Below are 14,967 nucleotides of genomic sequence, written 5' to 3' on the forward strand. Positions count from 1 at the left end.
TTTTATAATAGATTTTAATTAATAAATTTTTCACTTTTAACATTACAAGAACTTCTCCGGGTCCCCTGCCCTGCTTTCATATACCTATACTTTTTAGAGTTTTTAGCAAAAATAAATATTGCACATTATTAAAACTTTATTCTGTACCTATTGAGAATCATGTGGTTTGGGATATTTTGTTTTTCATGTTATTAATTATAATCAATATTTTAAAAAATATTGAACCACCTTTGAATTCTTCATATATATCTTACTTGGTCATAATGAAAGATTTCTTGAATAGAGTGCTATAGTTTGATCAATTTTATTTGAAATTTTTGAGTCAATATTCATTAGTAATATCAGTCTTTAGTTCTTTATATGTTTTATCCTTCCCTAGTTTTAGTATTTCACTATTTGACCCACAGAAGTAGTCTGTAAGAGTGCTTCCTTTCTCAGTTTTTAAGAATAATTTGTGTTGTATTAGAACTAATTTTCTTTATTCTGTTTTTAAATTTTTTAAACTGGTTTATCAATTTCACTAGTGTTTTAAAAGAATTATTTTTAGTTCAAGTTATATTTATCCAAAACTGAAAGAGGACTATTAAAGTCTAAAGCTTTTATTGTATTGCTATCTGGGTTTTCTTATAATTCGGTTAGCTTTTATGAGTTTGGATACATAGTCTTTTGAAGCATATGAGTTTAATATCAATATTGGTTTGCATATGTGCTTCTTTTCAGCATAATGCAGTTAATTTGTTTATCTTTTTATGTTACAAATATTTGTTTTTGCTTTGATAGCCTAATTGCAACTCCTGCTTTTAAAAAAAATTTACTTAATGTGTAATAAATGTGTAAACAAAAGTTATTATTATCCCTTTTTTTATTTGTTTAAGGCCTTTTTTTGGCTGTGTTTCTTGTAAGCAGCAGATGGTGGGTTTTGTTTTCTTAGCAATCTGTCACTTGCAGACATTAGCTTTAAGTAGAAGGAAAAACTTCCCAACTATTAATTCTGTTCAGTGGTAGAAAGAATTGCTCCGTGAAGTTAAGAGCTATTCCAATATAAACTAGCAGGCCAGTTGAGGATATTGCAGAGAGGATTTCAATACTAGGATAGGTAGGACTAGAAGCCTTACAAGATCTCTTCCACACAGATTCTGTGATAGAAAGTTTGTCCAGCTAGGTGGCACAGTGCACAAAGCATTGGACTTGGAATCAGGAAGACTTATGTTGATGAATTCAAATCCAATTTCAGATACTTACCATCCACCTTATTTAAAACTAACCTCCTTCATCTTTCCTCTATGCCCAATTCTCCAAACCTCTCTCTTTTTTTTTTTAGATTTTTGTAAGGCAAATGTGGTTAAGTGGCTTGCCCAAGGCCACAGAACTAGTATCTGAGGCCATATTTGAACCCAGGTACTCCTGACTCCAGGGCCAGTGCTCTATCCACTCCGCCCCCTAGCTGCCCCCTTTTTTTTGTCTTTTTTAAGAAAGATTTTATTTATTTTGAATTTTATAATTTTTCCCCTAATATTGCTTCCCCCACCCCCACTCTCACAGAAGGCAGTCTGTTAGTCTTTACATTCAAACCTCTTCTTATATCATATAGCTTAAATATTTTCTCCCTGCCTAATATTTTCGATTTCTCCAATATTCTACAGCAATGTGATCCTGGGAGAGTCACTCTGCCTTATTTACCTTGATTTCTTCACTTGTAAAATGAGTCAGAGAAGGCAAACCACTCCAGTATCTTTGCCAAGAAAATCCCAATGAAGACATGAAGAAAATAGTACAGGACTGAAAAACAACTGAATTTATAGGAGTAGATTGGGAGTAGTTTTCAAAAGCCAGCATAGGAGGGTTATCAGTAAATGATGGGGCAAGGGAGACAGTTAGTTGGCACAGTGGCACTGGCCCTGGAGTCAGTGACCTTGGGCAAGTCACTTAACCCCATTGCATTGCCAAAAAAAAGTAAATAATGTAAGGGAAATAAACAGATCAAGTATTGGACCTAAAAAACACAGCTGATATAATCATAAATTAATTATGAATAATAACATAGTTCTAGGGCTATGAGATACATTTTCAATTTTCATTACATTGTTCAAAATATTCTTTTTGAGGTCATGGACTTGAGGGTCATAGACTAACTCTAATTTGAAAGTTTGGGGTATTTTTTATATATTAATATAGTAGAAAGGCTAACTCTGTGAAGTAGATGTGTGACCTTGGGCCAGTCACCTAAATCAGTTCTAGTAAAAAATCATCTATTAAGCATCTACTAGATTCAAGGATTATTTTTAGATAGTGGCTTTATGTTTAAACTTTGGGGTCCTCAGTTACCTCATCTGTAAAATAGGGTGGGATTAAATGATCTCCATGGCCCCTTCCAGCTCTAGAAGAAAAAATTGACTTCACACTTTCCCAGCTGCTCCCAGGCAACAGAAACCTTCAGTTTCCAGTGTTAAATAAATATATGTCATCTGAGCCTTTCTGAAGTTACTATCTGGAGTTTGCCTTGATCTGTCATTGAACCTGAGCTTTGTTTACCATCTTATCTCACTTGAAACCTAGCAGAATGATTCAAGTCAACACAGGGGAATATTTTCCATTCAAGCAAAGTAGCACACCACTGGTGCTTTGGGTGAAAGAGAGCTAGCTAGGCTCTGGGCATCCTCACTTCTGCCAAGAAACAGTGAGAAGACATCCTGTTGCTTGGATCTAGCATTTCTCTAAATGTGCTATATGTCAGCACAATTCTACCAGTATCCATTACTGTTCTGTTTGCCAAGATAACTCCTTGATTAAGAGGGAAAAAGAGATAAGCATGATCTCCATGACAGTGACTCTAATATTGATTCTCCTTCTCTTTGCCTCCCCCAGTGCAAAACCAGAGGTGGGATATGATGACTAAGACCATTCTTATTTCTGAATGTATTACTGTTTCTACTTTTATCCCTGAAGAGCTTTCTCTCCTATTTAGAGCCAAGCCCCTTCATCTTTCCTCTACACTCATCCCTCCCTAACTCCTTTTATACCTTATAACCCAAATATTCCCTCCCTGCCTAATATTTTCAATTTTTCAACCATGCCCTAGCTATGTGATCCTGGGCATACCTTGCCTACCTCAGTTTCCTCACCTGTAACATGGGGATGAAAATGGCACCTACTTCCCAGGGTTGTTGTGAGTTCCAAATGAGATCATAACTGTATAGTACTTATTATAGTGTCTGGCATACAATAGTCATTTAATAAATACTTGTCCTCTCCTCCTTTGCCTTAAAACCTTAGTTTTTCCTAATTTTTAAAGAAATCTTTCAATTCACTATTCCTATCTTTTCATCATCACTCTCTTTTTTTTTCCTCTTCCTTCCACTGTTAAATGGCTTTAGGCTTTAATCAGTTATCTCCCATTTCTACTCACTATGCCTCTCAACATTCTATCTAACTTCCTTTTCTTTTCTAGACTGAAATCTCCCTCTCTCAGAGGCCTTCATTGACCTTCTGGGACCTAGAATCTAGGTGTCAGATCCACCGGCTCTTCTCATTCCTCACCCTTATAGTGGACATTCCTTTCATGTCTGCGTCCCTTCTGCCTCCAACACTCTGGGATTTCCTTTCACATGATGAAGACTCTTCACCACGACCTCCTCCTTCCTCCAATTTGGTGATACCTCTTGTTCTTATTCCTTTTGGATTCCTGTCTTTTAGTCTTTCTCCTTTTCATCTTTCTCTTCTTCCTTCTACTTGGTGGTTTTTTGCTCTTTCTTCTCTTCACCACATCATTCCATAGACTTTTATGTTGGTGTGTTGTTAAGTTTCTAGGCTCCCTGCCCCTCATTCCTCATTTTTTTATTAGGCAATTTAGAGAATGCCCTCATTTCAGTGGTTCAAACAACTTTACTACTAATAGGCTCTTATATTAGGGTCACATTAACTCTATCTAAAAATTCTATGTAAGTTTAAACCCCAAGTAACTTTGGGGCCTTTGGAGCACACCCCCTGTTTTTAATGTCTAAAGGTGATGAGGGCTGCACATGTATGTTGTTCTCATTGGCATCTGTTCTCCATCTCTGTACAGCAGTGTTAATCTTTGGAAATAATTCCCACCCCTTTTGCTCTAAAAATAAATCTTGAAAGTGCTTTGAAAAATGAGTTATAATTATTTTATCTTTTTGTTCTGGCTTTTTACTTTCTATGAAGAAAGGAAATTGAGGCTCCAAAAAGTCAAATAATTTACCCATAATCCCAGAGTTGATGATAAAGCTAATAACAAGAACCAGGATCCTAGGACTAGGACAGAACTAAATTACTAGATCACACAATAATTAAGAATGCTGGACCTGGAAGCAGACATGAGTTCAAATCCTCCCTCAGATTCTTATTGTCCATTTGACATTGGACAAATCACATAACCTCACTCAATCTCAGTTTAAAATGACCAACCCCAAAGGGCTGTTGGGAAGATCAAATGAGATAGCACATATACAAATGATTTGCAAACATTAAAATGCCATTATCAGAGTGCCCAGGACAAAGTTGGTGAATGATAAATACCCCTGACCTTCGATATACACTATCTCTCTGCTCTCTCCTGGCGCTTCTCTTCCTATTTTCTCAATCTCTGCAGCACACTCAGTTACAATGGAACCCCTAGGTAAGGGGGTACACCAATACACCAATGCTTTGTCCTGGATCTTTTCTTTCTATACTCTTTTGATCTCATCAGCTTCCATAAATTTAAGTATCAGCTCGATACAGATAACTCTTAAATCTACATATACATCCTGATCTTTCTTCTGAACGACAGTCCTATATCTGTCATTGTCAGTCAATAAATATTTATGAAGCACCTACTATGTATCAGATACTGCGCTAAGCATCAGGGATATAAAAAGAGGCAAAAGATAATCCCTGCCCTCAAAAAGTTCACAATCCGATGGGGAAACTAAATATAGGACTCACAATTAACAGGATAAATAATTAACAGGCAAGGCATTAGAATTGAGAGAGGTTGGGAAAGGCTTCCTGTTGGAGGTGGGGATTTAGTTGAGACTTGAAGGCAGTCAGGCAAGCCAGGGAGACAGAGGTTACAAATATGGGTTACATATCCCTTAGACAAGGGGGATAGAAAAATGCCCGGAGAAGAAAGATGAACATGGCCACTGGATCAAAGATTATGTAAGGAATAAACTGGCCTACTAGACATTGTCATTCAGATGTTTTTCAGTCCCATCCAACTCTTTGTGATCCCATTTGAAATTTTCTTCATAAAGATTGGAGTGGTTTGCCATTTCCTTCTCCAGATCTTTTACAGATGAGGAAACTGAGGCAAATTGGGTGAAGTGACTTGCCCAGGAATACAACTAGTAACTATCTGAAACCAAATTTTAATTCAGAAAGACGCATCTTCCTGACCCCAGACCCAGTACTCTATCCACTGCATCACCTAGCTGCTTCATCTAGATTTTCCAGAGGCATCTCAAACATATTAAGTCCTAAACAGAATCCTTTGTCTCTCACCATTAATCCACTCTGGCTCCTAATGTTCATGTTTCTGTCAAGGAATCACTCTTCTTCCTATCACCTAGGTTCATAAACAATAAGGAGTTATCCTTCACACCCATTCACCCAACATCACCTTCATCGAATCAGTAGCAAAACAGCATTCTTTATGTCTCATTTTATTCACTCAACAAATCTCTGGATTGGAGCAAATAGGTTCTAATTGAACTCCTTCTCAAACCTCTCCAATCTCCAATCCACAGAGGAATAAAATTGATACTATTATAGACCTGACCAAGTTATTCCAGAAATTAAGAAGCTTCACTGGCTTCTTCCTGTGATCCCCAGGATCAAATACAAACTTCTCCATTTGACATTTAAAACCATCTTTATATTACAGCACCAATTTGTTTTTCTGGATGGTTACATATTACTGCACCTCAGCTTCACCAGACCATGCCTTTGCATGGACTATTCATTAGACCTGGAAAGCTTTTTCCCCCTCATCTCTATATCTTGGAATTCCTACCTCCCTTCAAGGTTCAGGTTAAGTACCTTATTCTTCTAGAAGACTTTCTTGAGTTAAAACAGACCTAAATATTAGAAAAAACACTCATCAGAAATAGACCATACCAAAGAAAAATGACAATACCACTTTAATTTATTTATTCAATACTATATAAATCAGCTAATAGATTTTAGGCCAGGAATTTTTTTTAAAAGATTCATCTAGGGTGGGGCAGATAAGTGGCACAGTGGATAAATCACTGACCTAGAATCAGGAGGACTTGAGTTCAAATCCAGCTTCAGACACTTAGTACTTACTTAGCTGTGATTTTTGAGCAAGTCACTTAACCTCATTCCCTTAAAAAAGTCCAAAAAAAAATTCTAAAAGGTCAAAAATTTCAAGGGAAATAATTAAAAAAAACTGGAAAAGAAGGAGGGGGAAGGGTTAGCATTCTATAGTTTTCAATTGCATTAAAAAGCAGATGATAAGTGGGAACAGAATAGATACACATTATATAGAAGTAAATGAGTCCATAGTAGTTTAGTGTTTGATAAACCCTAGGAATTTTAGCTACTGGGGTAAGAAATCACTATTCAATAAAAGTTGCTGGGAGAACCAGAAAGCAGGACAAAAATTACATATAGACTAAAATCTCACACGTATGATAAACTCCAAATGTAAAATAGACAATGACATCATAAATAATTTAGAGGAAGAAGGTACCTTTTAGACCTATGAATAGAAGTGTTTATAGTCAGATGATGCATGATCACATAAGATTAAAATGAACAACTCTGATTACATGAACTTTGGATTTGCACAAACAATACCAATGCAGTTAAAATTAGAAGGGAAGTAGGCAACAGAAAAAAAATCACTGTAGCAAGTTTCTCTGATAAAGGTAAAGAACTGATTCAGTTTTAAAAGCCATTCTTCCTTTGATAAAATGGTCAAAGGATAAGAAGACATAGTTTTCTATAGAAGAAATCCAAGCTATCAATAGTCATATAAAGAGGCTCTAAATCAATAGTAATTAGAATTAAAAATTAAATTAATTCTGGGGTTCTTCTTCATACCCTTTAGATAAACAAAATTTTCCCTCCAAAAGGAAAACTGACATGTTGGAAGGCTTGTAGGAAACCAGGCACATTAATGAACTATTGGTGGAACTGTGAATTGATCCAACCATTCTGAAGAACACCATGAAATTATGCCCTAAAAGTTATTAAAATAATACCACAACTAGATCTATGCCCCAAAGAGATGAAAGAAAGGGGAAAATACTTGTATATGAATATATATATATATATATATACATATATGTGTGTATACACACACACACACACACACACACACACACATATGTAACAGTTATTTGGTGGTGGCAAAGAACCAAAGGGGTATTCATTGATTTAGAAATGACTGATATATGAATATAAATGGATGATTTCAGAAAAACTTAGGAAATTTGTATGAACTGATAATGAAGTGAACAGAGCAAGACCAAGATATCAATTTATAGAATAGCAACATTGTTAAAGACACATAACTTTGAAATATTTAAGAACTCTGATCAATTCAGTGACCACCCAACTTGCTCTGGGTCCTTGTTGCTCCATTGATCTGATTCTTCCATCTTTATTGATAATTGAGAAGGTATAAACTTGCCTTGTTCTGAGATCTAACTGCCTCATTGACACCACTTGATGATGAAGTTCATGGTTAGTTCCCAAACTTAGGACTTGATCTTGGAAAAAAAACAGCTTGGGAAAACACTACACACAAACAGAACTGGGCCAGAGTGACCCTTGGATGGACGCAAATGAAGGCAACTAAAAGTTGCAGAGTTCCTCTACCAAGCTGGGAGATTCAGAAATATCCACTAGCAATAATATCATAATGCTAATAGAGTTCCAGGACCAGGTCAAAAATCCCTTGTAATAGTAAGAACTAGGACCAAGAAGGAGTAATGGTGCTGGTGCACCTTCAGGATCTTGGGACTTTGCAGCTGAAACCTCCTATAGTTTTGTCTCTCCCATTAGGATGTACACTTCTTGAGAGCATGAACTATCTGATTTTCTCTCTATATCTCTAATGCTTTGTACCTAGTATATATTTAATAAATGATTCTTTTACTCATTCACTTAGCCACAAAGCCATGAGCATATGTGGAACAAATTTGTATGTTGCCCTTCACCAGAGACTTAAAGTAGTGTGGACTCTGCATAGGAACAGTTAGGTGGTAGGGATAACCAAAGGTAGGGTGTTGGTAAGGTGTGAGCAACAATAGTACAAGGGGGAAACAGATTCCAGAGTAGAACATAGTAAATAAATAATAATAGTTAACATTTATATGGTACTTTAAGGTTTGCAAAACATTAAAACATATTATCTCATTTGATCTTCATGACAATATGAGCATGTTAGGATTATTGTTATAGTTATTTTACAAATAAGAAAACTGAGACTGTTGGAAGGAGAGGTGGTTATGAAGCAAGGAAGGAATTTCAGAGTTAAGGATCCAGGTGACTTAGTTATAAATCATGAGAAGATTTGAGATTCTACTATTCCTAAGGTGGAGAGCCTGACTGAGGGAGCAATGCAATGTTTCCATCTCTGGGTGTGTGATGAACTTCAACTTCTGTTGGAGTTTTCTCTGCATTGTTATCCCACAGAAATCAATTAAAGTGCTATTCTTCTTCATGTTTCTCAGGGAAGGATAGATAATTTGGGAGAGCCTCTACTTGTTTCTTTTGGTCTAAGGAGTTTATAATTTGATAGATTGTTAGTCAATGAAGATATCTAAGAAGTTTAGGGGGTGGAGCCAAGATGGTGCTGTGAAGGCAGCATTTCCTGAGAACTCTGACCCCCACAAACCCCCAAGAAACAAAGGATGGCTCTAGCCAAAATTTAGAGGGGCAGAACCCACAGAAAGGCTGAGTGATACATTTTTCCAGTCCAAGATAACTTAGAAGTTCCGCGGGAAAGGTGTGTTTCACCAGGACAGCGGTTGGGGAAAAAAAGCCCCAGCCACAGGGCAGTGCAGCACAGCCCAGCCCAGAGATCACTGGCAACAGCTTGAAGGGGCAGTGAGAGAACTCTGCTATACCAGAATGAAGGTGGAGTGAGGAGCACGGTCACAGAACCTGAAGCGAGGATCTGGAGAAAGCAGCCTGCACCCCCAAAGATGGCAAGGGAAGTCTGCAGAGATTTCTCTGCTCTCCCTGGGGTAGGACTCTTCTGTTTGTCTACACTCACATATTGCAGTTTGGGCTTCCATACTAAATAACCAAACTAGACCCCCCTTTATAGCCCCAGGGCAGAGGGAAGTGGGGTGGGGTATCTACACATCAAAGCACAGGTTAGAGAGCATAAGACCTTGGAGGAATAAAGGTCCAGTGGGGTCTCAAAAAATAACAACCCCAAAGCCTTGGAAGTGCTGTAAATTAATCTCAGGCTGAGGAAATGAGTAAACAACAGAAAAAGAAGAATCTGACCATAGAGAATTACTTTAGTCCCATGAAAGATCAAAACACATACTCAGATGATGACAAAATCAAAGCTTCTGTATCCAAAACCTCCATGAGAAATAGAAAATGGACTCAGACTATGGATGAGCTCAAAAAAGACTTTGAAAAACAATTAAGGGAGGTGGAGGAATAACTGGGAGGAGAAATGAGAGTGATGCAGATAAAACATGAAAACCAAGTCAACAACTTGGTGAAAGAAATACAAAAAAAAAATACTGAAGAAAATAATATGTTAAAAACCAGTTTAGGCTTAATGGAAAAAGCAAAACAAAAGGCAAATGAGGAGACGAATGCCTTAAAAAGCAGAACTGGCCAGCTAGAGAAGGAGATAAAAAAACTCTGAAGAAAATAACTCCTTCAAATGCAAAATGGAACTAAAAGAAGCTGATGACTTTGCAAGAAAGCAGGAAGAAATAAAACTCTGCCAAAAAATCCAAAAATTAGAAGAAAATGTGAAATATCTCATTGGAAAAGCAACTGACCTTGAAAACAGATCCAGAAGAAATAATTTAAAAATTATTGGGCTATCTGAAAGTCAAGATCAGGAGAAGAACCTAGACTTCATTTTTCAAGAAATGATACAGCAAAATTGCCCTAAGATCCTAGAAGCTGAGGGTAAAATAGAAATCCAGAGAATTCACCAGTCTCCCCCTGAAAGAAATCCCAAAAGAAAAGCTTCCAGGAATGTTGTAGCCAAATTCCAAAACTCCCAAATCAAAGAGAAAGTTCTAAAAGCTGCCAGAAACAAACAATTCAACTACTGAGGCTCCATAGTCAGGATTACACAGGATCTGGCAGCATCTACATTAAGGGCTTGTAGGGAGTGGAAGATGATATTCCCAGAAGGCAAAAGATCTTGGTTTACAACCAAGAATCAACTACCCAGCAAAACTGAACATCCTCTTTCAAGGAAAAAAGATGGATTTTCAATGACTTTCAAACTTCCCTATTGAAACAACCAGAGCCGAACAGAAAGTTTGATCTCCAAGTACAGGACTCTGGTGAACCATAGAGGGAGTGGAAGAGAGAGACAAACTATGAGGAACTTGATGATGTTGAACTGTTTGTATTCCTGCATGGGAAGAAGATATTGATAACTCATATGAACTTTCTTATTTATAACAGCTGTTAGAAGGAGCATATATAAATAGGACATAAGGAAGGAGTGGAATATAATAGTATGATGTGGTAAAGGGATGGAGTCAATGGGCGATGGGGAAAATACTGGGAGGAAGGGAAAGGAGGTGAAGAAGAAGCTGAAAGAGTTCACTTAAGAGTCAAGAAAAAGCTTTTTCAATGGAGGGAAGGGGGGAAGACAAGGGGGAAAGAGTGAGCCTTCATTCTCATCGGAAATGGTTCAGGGAGGAAATGACTTACACACTTAATAGGGTGAGGAAATTTGTCTTGCCCTGGAGAAGGATGGGAGGAAAGGGATGCGGTGAGGGGGAATGGGGGGAGGGAAGGGGTGAATAGGTGATAGAAGAGAGGGAAAATCGGGGGAGAGGGTACTCAGATTCAATACACTTTTGGACAAGGCCAGGGTGAAAAGAGAGAGAGAGAGAGAGACTAGAATAAATGAGAATGGGGAGAAATAGAGTGGAGGTACAGCTAGTAATAGCAACTGTAGAAAAAATATTGAAGAAACTTCTCTGGTGGACTTATGATAAAGAAAGCAACTCACCCCAGAGACAGAGCCATTGTAATCAGAACACAGACTGAAGTACAGTTTCTCTCTCTCTCTCTCTCTCTCTCTCTCTCTCTCTCTCTGTCTCTCTTTGAGGTTTTTCCATCTTCTTGGTGGGGGTTATGTTTATTCTTATGTTTACTCTTATAACATTCAATTTACATCAATGTATGGCATGGAAACAATGTAGAGACTATCAGACTGCCTTCTGTGGTGGGGAGGGAAGGGGGAGGGAAATTGTAGAATTCAGAGCCTTGCAAAAAATGATGGGTACATATTACTATTGTATATAATTGGAAAATAAAAAAAATGTTAAAATGAAAAAAAAGTTTAGATATTATATAGTTTCTTTTTTTTGTTTTTTGTTTTGCAATGTAGTAGGGTTAAGTGACTTGTCCAAGGCCACACAGCTAGGAAATTATTAAGTGTCTGAAGTCAAATTTGAACTCAGGTCCTCCTGACTCCAGGGCTAGTACTCTATCCACTATGCCACCTGCTGCCCTGATATCATTTAGCTTCAACCCCTTTATCCCATGAATAAAAAAAACTGTTGGGAAAGTGATTCTGAAAAGGTCACACAGCTATTGGGCTATGTGTGACTTTAACTAGAACCAAAATCTTCTGATGTCAAATGGAAAGGTCCTTTCCACTTGCTAGAGGGATCTCTGAAAACCATGATGGGTCAAAGACCCCTTTGAGAAATGATCTCTAAGCATTTATTTAGTCATTTCAATTGGATCTGACTTTTGGTGACCCTATTGGAGGTTTTCTTGTCAAAGATCCTGGAGTGGTTTGCCATTTCCTTTTCCAGCTGATTTACAGATGAGGAAACTGAGGCAAACAAGATGAAGTGACTTGCTAGTAAGTCTGAGACCAGACTAGATGTCAGGAAGAGTAGTCTGATGTTCTGCCCTTTGCACATACCCCCATGCCCCCCTCTGAGTATTCTCATTTTTGAAGAATATTCCTCCTCCCAACAAACAATACAGAGAGAGAGAGCCTGGCAGCTGATGTTTACTGCCATCTGGAGACATTTATCCTTTTCCCACTAGAGAGAATGTTATAAACATGGTTCGGCTTTAATCATTCTCTGTCCTGGGTTTTACCTGATCTCTGTCTGTGGGGGCAATTCCAGGTGTTGTGTATGCTGAGGAACAAAGTGACCTAGATTGGGGCTCTCTCTGAGTACAAATAAGTTCACAAATCTGCCAACCCACTAATTTCTTTCGCCCTCCCCTCCACCCAGAAACATCAGCTCATAAGATTTAGAACTCTCAGGGGATGGCAGAGATCCAATTCAACCCCAAATTTATAGAAAGTGAGGTTCAGAGATATTAAGTAACTTGCCTTGGATTACACAGAATTTGTGTGAGCTGTGGACTGCCAAGCTGTTAGAAACTCTAAGTAATGGGCCTCAAACCCAGGCCTTCTGGTTCCAATTCATGGCTGTTTATATGATTTCTCACTGATACAGGCAATTCACTAATGGCTAATATGGAAATATGTTTTGTATGACTTTACATATTTAATTGATATATTGCTTGCCTTCTCAAGGGATGAAGGGGAAGAGGAAGGAAGGAAGAGAATATGGAACTTAAAATTTTGAAAAATGAATCTTAATTTTTTATACATAATTAGGAAATTTGATGAAATAGATAAAAATATATTTTAGAAAATTAATGCAATCCCCATTCTTTCCTCCTTGTCTGACTTCAATTGTCAAAATGAAAGCATTGTAGGCAATGTTCAGTCATTCCAGTCATGTTGGACTTTTTTGTGACCCCAAAGATATAAATAAGTCTTATTATTATATTGATTATTCTACTGGCTCTGTTTGTTTTCCTATGCATCAGTTCATAAAAGTCTTCTCTTTCATAAAACTATCTCTTTCAGCATTTCTTAAGTCACAACGGTATCCCATTATATTCATATGTGAGAAAGTGATCTTTCCTCAGACACAAATTAAACTGATTTCTAAAGGAATCTCTCTAGCATATTATCATATTGTTTCATTCTTTGCCTTAAGGACAGAATATATTATTACTTTCCCATTGTCTGAGATCCAAGTGCCTTTTATAGTTGTGATCAGATTTCCAGGTCCAGGTACCTCTTTGGTTAAGCAAAATGATTTCTGATTTCAAACTCTTCAGAATAGGACTTGTAAATAAAGGAGTGAAAAGAATTAAGGTTAGGAGACATGATCAAGGTCACAAAAGTACAAAGTGCTGCAGTTGGGGTTCAAACACTGCACCTTCCACTGCAGAGCCCAGCTCCCTTTCCAGCAGACAATATGATACAATAATCATTGATTAAGTATCTAGAATGAGCCATATCAAGAGCTGGGGAGACACATAAGAATGACAATCCCTGCTCTGAGGGGCCTTACAATCTAAGGATGGAAGACAATATACAAAAACAAAAACAAACCCAAGAAAAGCTGTACTATACTGCCCATTGTCTTCATATCTTTTTCTCATCTTCAGGTACTTCTGAATTCAGTCCTAAGCAGGCTTAACCAAGACTCTAAAGAAAGAAATGTTCAAAGGTTTAAGAAGCCTCCTGGAGGGTCTCTCACTTTGATTTCCCACAAGCCTGGAAATACCTAGAGCTCAGTACAAGCCTCTATGAAGATTTAGCCAAGATCACAGTGAGTTGAATGAAGTCATTAGGGTCATAAGCATGTGTGTGTGTGTGTGTGTGTGTGTGTGTGTGTGTGTGTGTGTGATCTCATGGAACAGTGAAATTAAAATGGAAGGGACCTCAATTTTGTTTTATTTTTTCCTTTTCTGTTCACTAACTCCACTCCACTCTGAGATCCTGGCAGAAGTGGACCATAAGGCAGAGATTAGGGTGATAATACCGAGCTCTGAGTATTGTGAGAAAAGGGAGAATCGGGGGCTTTTGAAATGTTCACTGGGTCATAATCTAGAGACCTTTGAATGTGGATGAGGCCTAGAAAATAACCCTAGGAAGCAAGGAGAAGGAGATTCTGTCTTCTGTAAAGGGGTGTTCTACTCCTGGCCATACTTCTCCAGTGCTCACTGCTGGACCCCTTGGTTCAAGGATAGCACTTCAATCTGATGGAAGAAAGAAGCAAATATCAGGCAGCTTTGGGGGGGAGGCAGGTAGCCTGCCAACAGGAGAAAAGGTTCCAGGATTTGCTTTGCCCATAAAGATAAGAAATCATAAAGTCTCCTTAGGGCTGGGAAATCGACAGCCAGCTACACAAAAAAGGTGCTTCACATGTTGACTGGCAAGAGAATCAATATTTTGTTAACATTCAAGGTCTAAGCCAAGTCTTTAGGGCAAGAGCTGAGCAAAGAAAGAGATAACTGTTCTCAGTCCTGTGTTGCTGCTTTATTTCTGCTACTGTAAAACCCATCATTCTTTCCTGGCCCTGTTGCCAATTAGGTCCTGTTGATGAAGAATACCTTGCCTGGTGAGGGACTGGGTCCATGTTGCTATTTTCTCCAGTGAGCAGAATGTAATCCCCCCTCACTTCCACAAAATACATAGCTTCCTTCAGAGAATAATCCATCCCATTTCCAGACCTTTCCTGATTTTCCCAAGTCATTGATTGGCATGATTTCTGGCACAAAAATAGATGGATATATCCTTACCTGTATATATCCTGCATTCTTCACCAAAACCACCCCCAGGGAAATGCAGACTTTCTGAAGACAATTAGAACTTCTTGACAATTAGACCTAATCAAAACTATAATGAATAGTAATTAGTAGTAATGAATAATAATATTA

This window comes from Macrotis lagotis, chromosome 1 (genome assembly GCF_037893015.1).
Source record: "Macrotis lagotis isolate mMagLag1 chromosome 1, bilby.v1.9.chrom.fasta, whole genome shotgun sequence".
Classification (NCBI taxonomy): Eukaryota; Metazoa; Chordata; class Mammalia; order Peramelemorphia; family Peramelidae; genus Macrotis; species Macrotis lagotis.